This window comes from Dermacentor albipictus, unplaced genomic scaffold, assembly GCF_038994185.2.
Source record: "Dermacentor albipictus isolate Rhodes 1998 colony unplaced genomic scaffold, USDA_Dalb.pri_finalv2 scaffold_18, whole genome shotgun sequence".
NCBI lineage: Eukaryota > Metazoa > Arthropoda > Arachnida > Ixodida > Ixodidae > Dermacentor > Dermacentor albipictus.
Genome location: NW_027225572.1, coordinates 5,139,142 through 5,156,236, shown reverse-complemented (window position 1 = coordinate 5,156,236; position 17,095 = coordinate 5,139,142).

Below are 17,095 nucleotides of genomic sequence, written 5' to 3'. Positions count from 1 at the left end.
TGAGTGAATGGTTGTGGATGCAAGAATTATCATGACTGGGTACCATTAAGTGTCAATGCAAGCAACTGCAAATGCCACATGATACTGTATACCATTTTGTATTGCACTATGCGGGAATAGATTTTCTTTCTTTCATGAATGCAACTGCCAATGACAGTGAGTGAGTGCATAGCCTCCAAATATATAGGCGAGCAAGTATGAGCGAGTATCAGCTTTTTCTGCCTATGGCTGTTTAATGCAAAGGAGATATAATAACCTGGCCTTTGGACGTGAATCCCACAGATTATGAGAAAAGCCATGTAAAGGGCTCAAGATACTTTTTTAAAACCTCAGGTTCGTCAATGTACACATAAATCGATGCATGAGCTGTTTTGAATTCTGGCTTCATTGGATTGTGGCTCACAACACTGATAATTATTTCTTTTTACTTTGTGCTCTGTGGTAGGACGTCGCAGTGGCTGAACCACAGTGGTGGGTATAACTTTAGCTAAATTTGAAACGGAAGTAACAGCTAGTGCTACAGGCACTTTTCTGTGTCGTATATTTTTTCCTTGTTGTTAGTGCTGTTATGTTTATTTGACAACGAATGCCAATTCACTCAATTTGCCACTCTGCTAATCATACTGCTACTGCATTGAAACATAACCCTTAATGAAAGTTTACACATCATTTCTTGCACTGCGAAATACATTTTTATTTCAGAAAACAATTGTAATGATCTTGTCGCTGAGAAATCTACACTGCAGACATATTATCAGGATTCCAGGCATTGCACAATAATGCTACCTAGTGCTCACCCGTGATACAGAAGCTAGACTGTACACAAGCAGGAATGTGCAAAGAAGCAAAGAAAAGCTTATCGACAGTAACTAGTATATAGCCATAAGTACAGTATACGTGCACTAACATGCACGAAATGTGCATAGCGCATAACAAAGCCGTACATATGCAAACTAGAAATGCTGTTGTGTAACACACACTCCCCATTCCTTGGTTTTATTACCTTAAATTATAATTCAGCATAAAATATACGACACCAACTCTCAATACCATCAAGTTTACACTAGCATTTCGTGGTAAGTTAGATTTGTTTTAAAGTGGACTACATAAATAATGAGCAATGCATAATGCATAGTCATTTCTAACAAATAAATATACCAATGCCAATGAAGTTCTCACCTCACATGGCTTCATGGGAGCTTCCTGCACTGTTTGCTGCAAATCATCGCTGCAAACATTTGCAGCACAACCCTAAAGGGCAATTGAAGAACAGTACAGTTATCAGAAGTCCATTTACATTTTCTCCAATAGGCACTGGTAAAAGAGTAAGGCCATTAAGGCTTGTAGTGTTTTGTTTTTGACACAACAAAACTTTACTGCAAATTAAAAGGTTTAGCTGCTTTAGACAAATTGCTGTAGCTATTAGATTCCCACGTGCTTAGAGATATGCATTGATAATTGTGCAGTTAAATGCATGGAGGAAGGAAAGAAATAGGAGGGAGCATTACGTCAGGCAGCCAGCCTTGGCAAGCGAACGCTCCATGAAGCCACAGTGGTGGCCCAACATGTGACCTCTTTGGTCGAGATCTGCTAAGACGTTTGGTTCCCAGTAGCTATGCCAATATTTATTCGGTGCACGCTTGTTCAGCTGCCTTGCCGTGGCTCTGCCTGCAGAGTGGGAACACTAAAACCAGCCGCAAACTTCGGCATGCGACCACAGGTTGGGTCACCAGGTTGGCTTCAATCGCGTTGCGGTACGCTCCCACCTATCTTTTTCCTTCCTCCATGTTTAAAGGTAAACAGGCTAAAGTTCTGCAAAATGTGAGATCAGTGCATGAGCAATACAGAAGTGTCATTTATTAGTTGTTTATTAGGATGCAGCTAGACTCGTGTACTTAGATCGACAAATATTATTTTGCTGCTGCTTAGATGAGAAATTCTATATCAAGTACTATGGGTGCAAATCATGTCAGCTGCCAAAGAAATGTCATGATAGAAGTGTGATTGCAGCAGCAAAAGGTTAAACTAGATCGTCAAGTAACCAAATATATAAATCTGTCCATGGGAAACAGTGCATGACTTGATTTTACATTTCAAAATCGTGAAAGTTTGCTCCCCATAAAATATCAACATGCCACATTACATACCTGTGAAGGCAGCCTTGCCGCACGAACTTCTTTTCTTAGTGCCTCAATTATGGAGGCCTCCATGGAATCTGCATGGTGCACATTTACATAAACACAATCATAATTGTCACATAAATGTCCACACATAGCACAATTAATTCCACTGACTAGCATTAATCTAAAACCTTAGCTTGCATGCTGAGGCATTTTACTACGCTACTCATGCATAAGGACTGACAGCACACTTGTGAGGCGACACAGAATACTGGAAAAAATAAATTTCTAAGCAAATTGACACCGTCATTTAAAAATAAATTATTGCTCACTCATCCTCTCCTCGAGTAAGCTGTGGAGTTTCTCATTTTGCTGCCGCTCTTCAATCCGCTGCTGCTCGGATATCCTTAACTTGTTTTTCAACCCTGCAATTTCATTTTCCGCTTTCTTCAGCATCTTTCGGGGCACCAACTCATCTTCACTGCTGGAGTCCGTATCTCCAGCAGCAGATTTTTTCTGAAGGATCTTCTGCATTCTTGATTTTTTTGCACTTTCTAGTCGGCGCCGCTTTTCCTTTGTTGGTACATCCTAGTAATAATGTAAATGGCAAGAGGAAAATGAAGTTGCACAATATTTGTTTCGGCAAACTTTGCAATTGTTAAAGCATTATTATCATTATTATTACCTTGAGGGCTGGCTTCTGCTTGTGGCGATGTATCTCACTTGATTGTTCAAACACGTCCATGGGAACAGGCTTGTGCTGCTTCAACATCCTCACAATCAAATCAGCTTTGCCACCTGAAGGATAATGTAAAGAAAATGCTGAATACAATAAAATATGGCATTTGTGATGGTCATCGCAGTTACCGATTAAAAAGCAATAATAATGACACATGTAGAGACATTAGGCGCTAAATATAACTGAGGGATTGTACAAGACATACAGAAAAGGAAAAGTAACAAGCGGAAGCAGTAAGTACCCCAAAACAAGCACACTACAGCATGGGCATTTTGTTTCTTCACATCCCATCCGTTAACATGTTGCGTGCTAACGTGTGTTAATTAACACAGGTTAAGTCTTGATGCAGCAGGTTTCCGTTCTTTTGAACACATGTCGCACGTGTCAAATGAGAAACATAGGGTCTGTTGAGCTAAAATTTTCGGTAGAGTCGGCAACGAGGCCCAATTTCAGACCAAGTAACGAGTGGCGAGCACATACAAGGCTACATTTTTTTCAGTTATTTTCCCATTTCCTTTATCAATGACATATAAGCCGCCTATGTTATATCCACGATCGCACCGTGAGTTTTATGCTAAGATAGGCCGCGATTATGTGACAATGCCTTACGCCGATTCTATGCCACTCTAGTGCGGTCGGAGCGTCACTATGACCACTGATGCTGCGAGAAGGAATAACGTTGGAAAAGTCATCGCCATAACATCGCAGCACTAATCTCGTCGATCAGGGCTCGTTACGATAACTGGACCCAATAAAGGAATGCGCACACAGCGCTGTGTGCATGCTTCATTTAGCGACATAGAGGCTGCATGAAATGCAGCGCAAAGCACCGCGATCTGCACATGTTACTATAATCTCAGGTGCTTTCCTGAGGCCTCCGTTTGCCTGTTACATGTGCCCTCCTGGAGAAGTACTTGTCAAAAATTCAATATATCGTCGCAACGAAAAAAAAGCACCCAGCTACGAGAAAAAGCCCCCCGCAACATCTACAACACCAGTCACAACTTTGCCCTGCGATCGACCCCCGCGAAGCAAATGAAGTGTTGAAAGTTGATATATACTCACATCCCAACACCATGATGTTGCCGGAGTAGTATCCTTCCTCGCCTTCGATGGCTTTTCCACGGTCTCTCCAATAAATGCGCTTGTTGCACGCCAAATCGTTCATGTCATTGGGACTATAATCCTTTATAAGGTTTACCGAGATGATCGCCTTGCCTCCGTCCTCATATTCCACATACGCGTGCGTCGGCGCTGACGCACGCGTATGTGGAATATAAACAAATATAAAAAGGACAAATAGGACAAATATAAAAAGCACACTAACACCAAGAAATAAATACGAGGCTTACAAAAGTACGAAAAGTAATCAAAAAGGTAGCACAACTATATTTAAAGATGAAGGAACTATACACTGAATACACACATACAAATAGATTAATATAAGCACTTACAGAGAAAACTTAAAAGAAAAAATAATCACGGCACTACACTTAAATTAGGCTATATATAGATACAGTAATAAAGATATAAAAGATAATATAAACGATATATAAAAAGATATAAAAGAGATATAGAAAAAGGAAATATGAATATATAGGAATAGGAATATAAGAATGGAAAAAAAAACGTGGCGTATGCAGAAATATGGCGAGGGAAGCAGCGACGATAGCAGGAGATAAGGTAGCAGAGCTTTGCACAAAGACGTACACACGGTTTTATAGTCTTGTATGGCTTGTAGCAAATATGCATAGACTGCTGACACCGTATACGAATTTATGGAGGTACTGAATGTGTGTGCTCTGTGTTGGCACATGGCAGTGGAGAAAAGAAAAATTAAAAACGTTTATGCACAATCTTTAACACATGTCGGCCATGCCGTATTCTCAGTTCCGTTGTGTGCAGGCCGCAAAAGCATAGCCTTTGAGATCTAATACCAATTGAAATTGTCGATGCGCCATGGATTCAATACTACCTATTTGCAATATGCTTAAGTAACCATTTAAATATCGCGTGATATTATCTTGATAATACCTTTTTGAGGATCCTCAGCGCCGAATTTGACGTCTATGACGTGTTTCTGACTCCCGCAACCACTTCCGCCTTCTCCTGCAAGCAACAGCATGGCCTTCAAGATCAGTGTTTATTACGTTGATGAGGACGTCGCTGGGCCGTGGATTTGGACGCCACCTGTCATTAATATTGAATATCCACCCTCACGCGAACCGATTCGCGGAACATAAAGATCTGTTCGTATCTCACGTGCTTTGGTGTGATAACCTGAATAACCGCAGTGTACGTTATGAATCAAATTTTCGATACGTTTCTTTACTCCTGTGGTACATGTGGCCTGCATTTAGTTGTGTGTGCCTGGTACATCGTCAGGGTATTTTTGTCACAGAAGTGATTGAACTTAGAGCCGGAGTAATAGCTCAGGCCTGAGCTGTTAGCAGTTAAAAAATACGGCCAGTATACATTGGTCAAAAAGAAAAAAAGAGGTCGTTACTATTTTTATGAGTACTGATATCATTTAAATGTGGCTGATGGTAAGACGTAACAAGTGTCCCAAAGGGGCACTCAAGGTTCATTAACTATTAGGTCCATTATATCTTTCTTAAAGCCCCTTAAACTTCGCAAAGTAGTGCCACGCTTTGAAGAATGCCGCCTCCTCCTCCAGCGCTCTGGCCGAAGCCGACGCCGCGTCGCTATTGGCCTAATGGCGTCACGTGGCCCCTTGCCCTTGTTGGCGGCATTCCTTTCGTTCCTATTCTGTGTTGTTTTGATCTTGCGAACGCCTTGAATGATGTTTTGTGGCAAGTGCTACGTCGCTTCACATTTTCTGTTACCATGACCTGCTGCGCGTTCGGATGCCAATATAGCTTTAGCAAAGGCAAGAATATGTTCGCGATACCGTCCGGTAAGCGCAACGGGTTAAGAAGAAAGACATGGCTTCACCAAATCGGGAGGGAGAACTTCCGACCAGCTTCCTCCGCGCGACTATGTGATGTAAGTTGTGGCTCTCAGAATATTGTATGTACCAGGCTTGCGTATTGTGCTGCGGGCAATAACGTAGTAGATATTGCACAGTTCATTGTGCATGTTGTCATTTGTACGCACGCTTTAACATGATTTTTACGCAACGTCTGCTTTGCTTATATGCGCACTACGTGGTCGTGTTAGTCATATTTGGCGCGCTTAATCGTTTTGAACGCCAACCGGCGTAAGTTTGCGGGCACGCGAGGTTGCGTGCAATAACGTGATTACGAAATTTTTAAGATTCAGCGCAGTCCTTTTGATAAAATTTCAGTCTGGATCATGAAAGCGCCTCAGGAGAGCAACTCTCTGCCTTTTGTGGTTACTTACTAGCCTTCTTCAGATAGACTAGCCTTGTTTGCCACATTTGTTCGTGTTCCTCTTTGGCGGTCGCCCGGTGGATTTGCGATACAGAGGCACCGATGAAAAGCGTGCGTGCTCTCCCGAAACCGTGTTACGCGGTGCGTTCGTCGTCGAGCGACCGCATCATAGGTAATTGAGACGTATGTGCTAATTCGCCTGAGCTTTAAAGTGTGCGAAGCTTAAGATGCGGCGGTGGAGCGCTCGGAAAGAAAACGTGCGGTCACCCGCCCGTTCGCTGGCTGGATTAGTCGTCGTTCGTGCCTAGTCGTTTGCTCGTTCGTTCGCGCGCTCGTTTAGTCGTTTGCTCGCTCGTTTAGTTCGCGCGCTCATATAGTCGTTCGCTTGCTCGTCTATGCCACTATTAGTTTCTACAGTCACTATGCCTAATTGAGACGCGCTTGCTGTAGGACTGTTAGGTTGATGCGTTTATATACGCAATGAGACAATAAATGGTGCACATGGACTTGTGACTGCAAAGGCAAATCTGTAATTCATATATGCTGAAAATAAACTGTTAACTTGCAACTCGAATGCCATTTCATATCATTTTAACCTATGGATAAAACATCATTTCACTTGTCGCAATTTCGGCCGCGTCATGGCGGGGGGATTTTTCGCGCGATCATGACTTCACTAATAAAGTCATGTCTGGCAAATGTTACTTCGAAGGGAGTGCAACCGTCCTCAATTCATGCACCTCAGTGCAACTCGGTTCGCGACACGTACGTCACTTAGCAAACGGACGAACCAACGCACGATGAAGTGTTATTCGTGATAAGTCATTAACCTTAAAAAATTACTGAAGGCCACAGTGGTCTTGTTTGAGATTTAGCCAAGCATTGTTATCGCGCTCCCGCTTCACGCACGAATGCTAAAAACTCATTTTATTTTCTTGTGTACGCACAGTCTCGACTCGATGATTGGCACGCGGTATTTCTGTCGGCGTTGAGACACGAGAAACATAATAGCACCAGCGCCCACCTCTGAGGCTTTGCGCGCGCTTAGATTGGCAAGCACGCACGTTGGCGGCACTGTAGCTTGTAATACACTTTCGAACCTCCAGAGCAGTGATCTCCGTCAGCCTTTGTACGTCATAGCTGATACGCGCCGCGAACTCACATGGTAAGGGCGGCGCGGATTCTTTAGGCTGAGGGCTTGCTGGAAGCCAAGAGGTTGTCATTCGATGGTAAACGTGTTATTTACAACCATTCGCAAAAAGATCTTGCGACACGCCCTTGAAAAATGTTGCGTACCTAATTGTAGGGCACGGGATACATTCGCAGTCGTCAACGCACAGCGTTAACACTCCTTTAGGTACTTTTTTAAGAAATAATTATCAAAAAATGAAACAGAAGCTGCCGTTACCGAATTTGTATAAGCATCCGACTAGAAATTATATGCTGTACGCGAAGTTACGCGGAGCTGAAAAGCCAACGTGAACACCTAAAGAGCAATGCCTTGCTATGCGTGCATTCACTCTGCGAAAGGTCGTCTGCTGCGCTCGAGCATCGTAGGCGGCGCCATGGTCGAGGAGGGACCGTGAAAGAGAGGAGAAAAGAGGAGGAGTGAAGGCGGAGGAGGAGAATGGCACTACTTCACGAAGTTTCAGGGGCTTTAATCTTTCTACCTGCAGCTGTCCCTCTCTTTGTAGCGCAACTCCAAGCTCACGTGATACATCATATACAAAAAATTAGAGAGAGGCGAAGGGAAAGGAGGGAAGAAATACTTTAAACTTCAATTAAGCATCTTAATTGCCTTCGGTATGCGCACGCATGCTTTCAACACATCATGATAATTCTACACTCGAGAGCAAAAGTGCTTAGACGACGGTATTAGCAAAAAGATTTATCGTTTAGCACAGCTAGCGCGCGCCGTGCGACGCCATCGTCTCAATGAATTACATTGGTCGAACAGGCACCTTTATTTCAGCCTGCATGCCAAGCTACCAAGAAATCGGGCAGAACTCATGTACGATATGTCTATCAAAGTATTCGATTAGCCGAAATGCATCTGTGACGTGGGTACCTGCAGCCGGGCTCCTGTAGCTAGCTGTCTCGCTACACACGTTGTGCCTTCTGGCGTCACCGCCGTGAAGTACGCGCAAGCCCACAGACATGTAAACAGTCACAAAAGTTGGCATCGAACAGGTTCATTGAAGAGCGCGCACAGAATCATTGCACATGCTCACTGGAACGGCCCACCATTTTCAGGCTGCACTATCTTCGGCATCGGTGGATATTCTTGGTGGGTCGATAGCTAGACAGCCTGAGATACTACTGTTCTGACGGCGCCAAGAATGCTGTTCGCATTAATATTCATATTAAACGTTCTCTGCGTCTGGGCTACTTGCTCACGACTGTACCTTAATACGCATCAGCCCATCGGAAATATTGATTTCACGTGACCCTAAGGTATACATTTTTCACAGGTATATATGCCATCCTCGGCATGCGCACTTTTTATAACAAAGTGAAGGGCACTTGAGTCGATTTTACAGCCAAAGCCCTGTAAATACTGTAATGCAGTGAATCAACGTTATCTATTGTATCGTCGCATTGAACTATTGACTGTGTAATTCGCGCGAGACGCAATTAAATCGCACAGTACCTGCCGCTGTGGCGATAGGTGTGTATGTTTAGATGGCTATTTTATGAAGCTATAGTTGAGGCTGAAAAGGTCCGCCCGGCCACATCAGATAGAAAATGCGTATCGCACATATAGCCGACTGTACTGTGACTTTTCCTCTGCTCATAAGCTGGGATATGTCTCGGTGAAATGTGTGTGTGGGGAAGATACACCCAACGTAGGAAAGTATATAATAATCGTATCGACGTCGTGCGTGAAGAACTAAGCGCGCACAGCGTATCCAAACTCCCAGCGGTAAAAGATACGCCAAACATAACAGCTAGCAGTCCCAAATCTTGAATGCGTACAGCTTCACAATTAACCAAGTACATTTACAAAACTCCTAGTAGAGTTAGTTCGTGATGTCAGTCGGAAAACGCGATTGCCAAATTCATAATAACTTTCATGCACTAAAAAAACTTGCACTATTTATCGTAACGAAATATTGACAAATGTCCTTAAGAATTCATCATTCATCATCAGCCTGGTTACGCCCACTGCAGGGCAAAGGCCTCTCCCATATTTCTCCAACAACCCCGGTCATGTACTAATTGTGGCCATGCCGTCCCTGCAAACTTCTTAATCTCATCCGCCCACCTTCTGCCGCCTTTCTGCCTTTCTGCCGCCCCCTGCTACGCTTCCCTTCCCTTGGAATCCAGTCCGTAACCCTTAATGACCATCGGTTATCTTCCCTCCTCATTACATGTCTTGCCCATACCCATTTCTCTTTCTTGATTTCAACTAAGATGTCATTAACTCGTGTTTGTTCCCTCACACAATCTGCTCTTTTCTTATCCCTCAACGTTACACCTATCATTCTTCTTTCCATAGCTCGTTGCGTCGTCCTCGATTTGAGTAGAACCCTTTTCGTAAGCCTCCAGGTTTCTGCCCCGTAGGTAAGTACTGGTAACACACAGCTATTATACACTTTTCTCTTGAGGGATAATGGCAACCTCCTGTTCATGATCTGAGAATGCCTGCCAAACGCACCCCAGCCCATTCATATTCTTCTGATTATTTCCGTCTCATGATCCGGATCCGCAGTCACTACTAGCCCTAAGTAGAGTTATTCCCTTACGACTTCCAGTGCCTCGCTGCCTATTGTAAATTGCTGTTCTCTTCCGAGACTGTTAAACATTATTTTAGTTTTCTGCAGATTAATTTTTAGACCCACTCTTCTGCATTGCCTCTCGAGGTCAGTGAGCATGCATTGCAGTTGGTCCCCTGAGTTACTAAGCAAGGCAATATCATCAGCGAATCGCAAGTTACTAAGGTATTCTCCATTAACTTTTATCCCCATTTCTTCCCAATCCAGGTCTCTGAATACCTCCTGTAAACACGCTGTGAATAGCATTGGAGAGATCGTATCTCCCTGCCTGACGCCTTTCTTTATTGGAATTTTGTTGCTTTCTTTATGGAGGACTACGGTGGCTGTGGAGCCGCTATAGATATCTTTCAGTATTTTTACATACGGCTCGTCTACACCCTGATTCCGTAATGCCTGCATGACTGCTGAGGTTTCGACAGAATCAAATGCTTTCTCGTAATCAATGAAAGCTATATATAGGGGTTGGTTATATTCCGCACATTTCTCTATAACCTGATTGATAGTGTGAATATGGTCTATTGTTGAGTAGCCTTTACGGAATCCTGCCTGGTCCTTTGGTTGACAGAAGTATAAGGTGTTCCTGATTCTATTTGCGATTACCTTAGTACATACTTTGTAGGCGACAGACAGCAAGCTTATCGGTCTATAATTTTTCAAGTCTTTGGCGTCCCCTTTCTTATGGATTAGGATTATGTTAGCGTTTTTCGAAGATTCCGGTACGCTCGACGTTATGAGGCATTGCGTATACAGGGTGGCCAGTTTCTGTAGAACAATATGCCCACCATCCTTCAACAAATCTGTTGTTACCTGATCCTCCCCAGCTGCCTTCCCCCTTTGCATATCTCCCAAGGCTTTCTTTACTTCTTCCGGAGTTACCTGTGGGATTTCGAATTCGTCTAGACTATTTTCTCTGCCATTATCGTCGTGGGTGCCACTGGTATTGTATAAATCTCCATAGAACTCCTCAGCCACTTGAACTATCTCATCCATATTAGTAATGATATTGCCGGCTTTGTCTCTTAACGCATACATCTGATTCTTGCCAATTCCCAGTTTCTTCTTCAGTGTTTTTAGGCTTCCTCCGTTCCTGAGAGCATGTTCAATTCTATCCATATTATACTTCCTTATGTCAGCTGTCTTACGCTTGTTGATTAACTTCGAAAGTTCTGCCAGTTCTATTCTAGTTGTGGGGTTAGAGGCTTTCATACATTGGCGTTTCTTGATCAGATCTTTCGTCTCTTGCGATAGTTTACTGGTATCCTGCCTAACGGAGTTACCACCGACTTCCATTGCACACTCCTTAATGATGCCCACAAAATTGTCGTTCATTGCTTCAACACTACGGTCCTCTTCTTGAATTAAAGCCGAATACCTGTTCTGTAGCTTGATCTGGAATTCCTCTATTTTCCCTCTTACCGCTAACTCATTTATCGGCTTCTTACGTGCCAGTTTCTTCCATTCCCTTCTCAGGTCTAGGCTAATTCGAGTTCTTACCATCCTGTGGTCACTGCAGCGCACTTTGCCGAGCACGTCCACATCTTGTATGATGCCAGGGTTAGCGCAGAGTATGAAGTCTATTTCATTTCTAGTCTCGCCATTCGGGCTCCTCCACGTCCACTTTCGGCTATCCCGCTTGCGGAAGAAGGTATTCATTAGCCTCATATTATTCTGTTCCGCAGACTCTACTAATAACTCTCCCCTGATATTCCTATTGCCTATGCCATATTCCCCCACGGCCTTGTCTCCAGCCTGCTTCTTGCCTACCTTGGCATTAAAGTCGCCCATTAATATAGTGCATTTATTTTTCACTCTACCCATCGCCGATTCCACGTCTTCATAGGAGCTTTCGACTTCCTGGTCATCATGACTGGATGTAGGGGCGTAGGCCTGTACAATCTTCATTTTGTACCTCTTATTAAGTTTCACAACAAGACCTGCCACCCTCTCGTTAATGCTATAGAATTCCTGTATGTTACCAGCTACATTCTTATTAATCAGGAATCCGACGCCTAAATCTTTTCTCTCCGCTAAGCCCCGGTAGCACATGACGTGCCCGCTTTTTAGCACTGTATATGCTTCTTTTGGCCTCCTAACTTCACTGAGCCCTATGATATCCCATTTACTGCCCTCTAATTCCTCCAATAGCACTGCTAGACTCGCCTCACTAGATAACGTTCTCGCGTTAAACGTTGCCAGGTTCATATTCCAATGGCGGCCTGTCCGGAGCCAGTGATTCTTAGCACCCTCTGCTGCGTCGCAGGTCTGACCACCGCCGTGGTCAGTTGCTTCACAGCTGCTGGGGACTGAGGGCCGGGGTTTGATTGTGTTGTTCATATAGGAGGTTGTGGCTATGTACTGCACCAGGGTGGCCAATCCTGCTCTGGTGAGGGAGTGCGTTACCGGTTATGGTCACCGGGATCAGGCCACACTCCAAGCCTGTTTATGCAATTTTATCAACACGCGGATTCTTTTTTTTTTTCCGGTGGAAAATTGCCGGCACTGGGATTCGAACCACGGACCTCTTGCACGCGAGGTGGGTCTTCTACCTCTACGCCACCACTGCACTGTAAGAATATTGTGGTCTATATAATGCAGGTATTTGTGTCAGGAATGTATCAACGTTCTGGAACATATATATATATATATATATATATATATATATATATATATATATATATGCGCGCGTGTGTGTGTGTGTGTGTGGGTGTGTGTGCAGGCTCAGCGAAACACTCGAAATGAATGCAAATGTGCAGACGCGGTGTAGGCGTTTTGCTATGTCTGACGAATGTGCACGGTGTGCGTAAGTTGGAGAGGTCCTGAACTGGAGGTATGATTGGTTTCTGGGGCATAAATGCACACCACAGTTGCGCAGACACATCAGACGCGCGTAAGCGGGGTTTTAACGGTACTCGACCGTGCTCGTCTGCTGCGTCTTCTGCTGCGCCGCTGCTTCGCACCTGCACCAAGTCGGCACCGACCGTGGAGCGGGTGCAGCAAAATCACGAACCAGCCCTGCACCTTTCCTGCACTTTTTCAAACGAACGTCGTGGTTCTGCGGGCGTCATTGCTGCACCGCTGAAACAAATGGCAGGGTGCAGCACCTCGCGAACTGGTTCAAGTGGTGACGGCGCTGGCATCGAGGCACCCTAGTGACGGCGAATCGAACGTACCAATCGGGGCCACGCGACTACATTCCGAACAGTGAATATTGGCGGTGAGTGCACGCGTATCCTGACAGTTTCTTTGTTCTGCGGTTGTGTACGCTTTTATTTGCTTAGCTTTTTCTTACTCCGTACCGTGGTCTCTTCGCGCCTATCAATGGAGCCTCCCGCTCGGAAGAGGAAAATGTACCTCCACGATGGCCAACCTTTTCACGTTCCCTCATCGACACGCCGCTATAGGTTGCGTGACATGTCACCGCCGGTTGCGCAAGGGCATGCTTCGAACATTGCCGAGCCTGATCTGTCCTGCTCGTTTGACGACTTTCCGCTACTTTCAGACGATGAAATCGGCGCATCGTCAGCTGGCCGTCATACTGACAATGCATGCCCGGCCCCAGACGAAGGCAACGAAATCGGGCAATCCGACCCAGTACCACCGATAGACGTTGCCCAAGCGCTCGCAACGGCTCTGCGCGAGTATGGCACGGGCACCCTTCCTGGATCCACAACAACAAAAGCTGCTGCAGTCTTAATGATTCTAGCTTTTTTTGTTGCGCATGGGCTGCCTTGGGACACCGTGGACGGGTTGTTGCGTCTCATCGAAGCATTGTTTGGATTTCAAGGTGACATGCTGCCTCGAAGCAAGTATCTACTCAGGAAGTTGTGGAATCCAACCATGCATACGGCCGTGAATCGCCATTACTACTGCAACATTTGCGAAAGTCAACTAGAGCAGCTAAGTTCAGAGACAGTGCGCTGTCGAGAATGCCAAGCAGATATGAAAGTCTCGCTATTGAATAACGCAGGTTGCTTTTTCAGCATCTTGAACATCAAGCAGCAAATTGGTCAGTCAATAGCAAAGTTTAAGGACCTTCTGGTCGCCCAAATGGAAAAAATAGAGCAAGGATTGCAATGCGATTCAGTGAGTGACATCACCAGTAGTGCCATTTACAAGAGTCTTAGACAGAGTGGCAAGATATCCCACAAGGACTTGACGCTCACATTCAACACTGACGGAAGCCCTGTTTATAAATCGTCGAAAGCGTCTGTGTGGCCCATCCAGTTCACTATAAATGAACTTCCGCCAGGTGTGCGCCACCAAAGCTCTGTTCTGGCTGGATTGTGGTTTGGCCACAAACATCCAGACATGATGGTGTTTATGGAAAAATCTGTGGAATCATTGCAGGCTGTTGGAACTGTTGTGTGGCAGCATGGAACAGAAGCGGTTAGATCAAAAGTTCATTCCATCTGCTGTTCAGTTGATGCACCAGCCCGTGCAGCAGTGACAAACCAGACACAGTTCAATGGAAGGTTCGGCTGCTGCTGGTGCCTGACCTGTGCAGAACACATCGAAGGTATGGCGTTTTTCACATTGCTCATGAATTATTAGCTCTCTCTGATTCCGATGTGCCCGCTAGTTCAGTGACTATACGCCATTTTGTCATAAGGATGTGTTGGAAAATGTCTTGCCACGATAACTTGTCTTAGACTCAAACATTGCAGATCAAAGTTGTTTTCACGTTCGCTTCTATATTGTTTTACTTTGTGCGATGATACCTTCTAAGCATACTTGCGACTTCCTTGCATTGGGCTTTCTTCTTAAGCTAGTTTATGGAATGCGTAAGTTCTGTCCATGTTTTGACAGTGCGGTGCATGCTCTGCATAATGTTGTGTTTTACAGCATCCATAGAGGAGTGGTGCGTAAGTTCTCTCTGCTCCGGCGTTCACCTATTTGAAGTGCAACTGCTATGCAACAACTTTATAGTGGGGGGACACAGTGCTGCATTGTCGATTTACACTGTGGGTAATAGCTTGTAACAAAAGGTAGCACAGTACAGAGGCAGTAGCATTTAGTGTATTGATTAAACCGATCTATTCGGGCTTACTTTATAGGTACTGATGGGCTAGTTGCGTACCCATGATTTTGGTGAAGCAGTGCACTTGGAAAAAAAGGACTGCTCCTGGACATTTGGACATACATCAGTGCATGTGTATGTCTTCATAATTCATTTTCATGTGAACTTGTGTTTTTTCCCAAGTGCGCTGATTCACCAAAGTCATGTCAAGTGGGCTGTATATAGGTCAGTGGCATGTTTGCACTGAGGCCTTTTGGCGACTTAGAGCACGCTAAAATATTTTTGTTCAGGCTGTTCTTGGTGCAGTGCAACGTGATGAACTTGAAATCTACTGAAGCAAGGTGTTAGGCTGGGCTAGTTGTTAATCCATGATGTGCCCGGCGCGACAGCATACAAAGAACGGAAAGGCACGATGGAGACAAGTACATGATGAACAAATTGGCTGGCACTTTCCTGCAAGCATTCTATATTGATGCAGATTGTTGCTAGAATAAAAAGAACATATGCTTCCCATTTCTGTGCGCATATTTGTTGAAAGTACTGAATTGCTTGCAGTTGACAACATAGCTTTCATGTCACTGCCTGTTACTGTTTAACTTATGAAGGGCCATGAGATGCATAAGGTGCTGCATCGCATTAATGTAAATGTCAGGCAACCTACTACGTTGTACCCTACAAAGCACCAATATGTCACTATGAGCACACTAGTAATAAACATTGTGGGATTTCCTATAAATGTTTGTATTTTTAGGTGTATGTAAAAACAATTTATGGGCATTTCCTTCATTGTAGGTACTCCTCGTTACATCCAAACGAACTTTGCACTGAGAACAGAAGAAGGGGTCCTGAGAGACATGAAGCTTGCCCTTGAGCTGAATATGCCAGTGAATGGCATCAAGGGTCCATCGCCCCTGATAAACCTTAATTTGTTCAATCCAGTGTTGAGCCAGGCAGTTGACTACATGCAGTGTGTGCTGCTTGGAGTGACAAGGCAGCTTACCGAGTTTTGGCTGGACAGTGCAAACTGCCAGGAGCCGTTCTACATCGGTATGTACATGTGCTCACTTGTTAAAGTGGAGTAATTGAATTCTATATTTTGTTCAGATAAGTTAATTTTGAAGTGAAATAACAATTTGCTCTTGCAGTGCATGTGACAAGAGTATATGCCTGATAACATCCATGATTTAGCTGGTACTGATGTTACACACATATAAACATTACTTTTTTTTAGAAATATTACATATCTTGCGCACAAGTCAGAATACTTATGTAATGCAATGCGCTTGCCATGCTCTAAATTGCAGAAGAAAAAAAGAAGGGGCAATCAACCATTCCATGTATACTGGGGAGTGCCGAGCACTGTAAAAAATATCCCACTAAAACTTGCAATTGGTCCAGTGTGGATACCTGCCTGGAAATAGCACTGAACAGGAAATGTTTACAGAGTACAGTAGGAATGTCTTTATGTAAGAAGTACGCGTAACCGAAATTGACAGATTTGGCCGAGCTGGGTTGAACTAGTTATGAAACAGCTAATTGCTGAGTTGTCGGCTAGTTATTTCAACAGAAAAGACACAATCCAAAATTTTTGTTAGTACTTGCTTAATTTCACGTGATATTCTGTGACTTGCATGTTCTAAGACCTATGGTAAGCATGTGGCTTAAAGAAACTAGAACACGTCATTGCAGTATTACAAGCGTCTGCATGTTCATCATCATTAACGTCTCCGTTTTTGTCGATTAGTATAATGCTTGCATTCTTCCAGTTTTCTGGGACCCTTGCAGTCGATGGTCACCTCGTATAAAGAGCCGCCAGTTTTCCAAGCGTTATGTCTCCTCCATCTTTGATTAAATCGACTGTTACTCTATCTTCTCCTGCTGCGCTCTCTTGCTTGTTTCACGTCTTGTAAGGCCCTTCTCAGCTCATAGCGAGTTATAGGAGTTTCTTTATTCTGTTCTTTACTGTTTTGAATGGAGTTCTCCCAAGTCCTCTGGGCACTGTACGGGTCAGTACAGCATTCTTCCACTGCCTTTACTGTACCTTCAATTTTGCTGATGGTATTACCCTGCTCATCTTTTAGTGCATACAT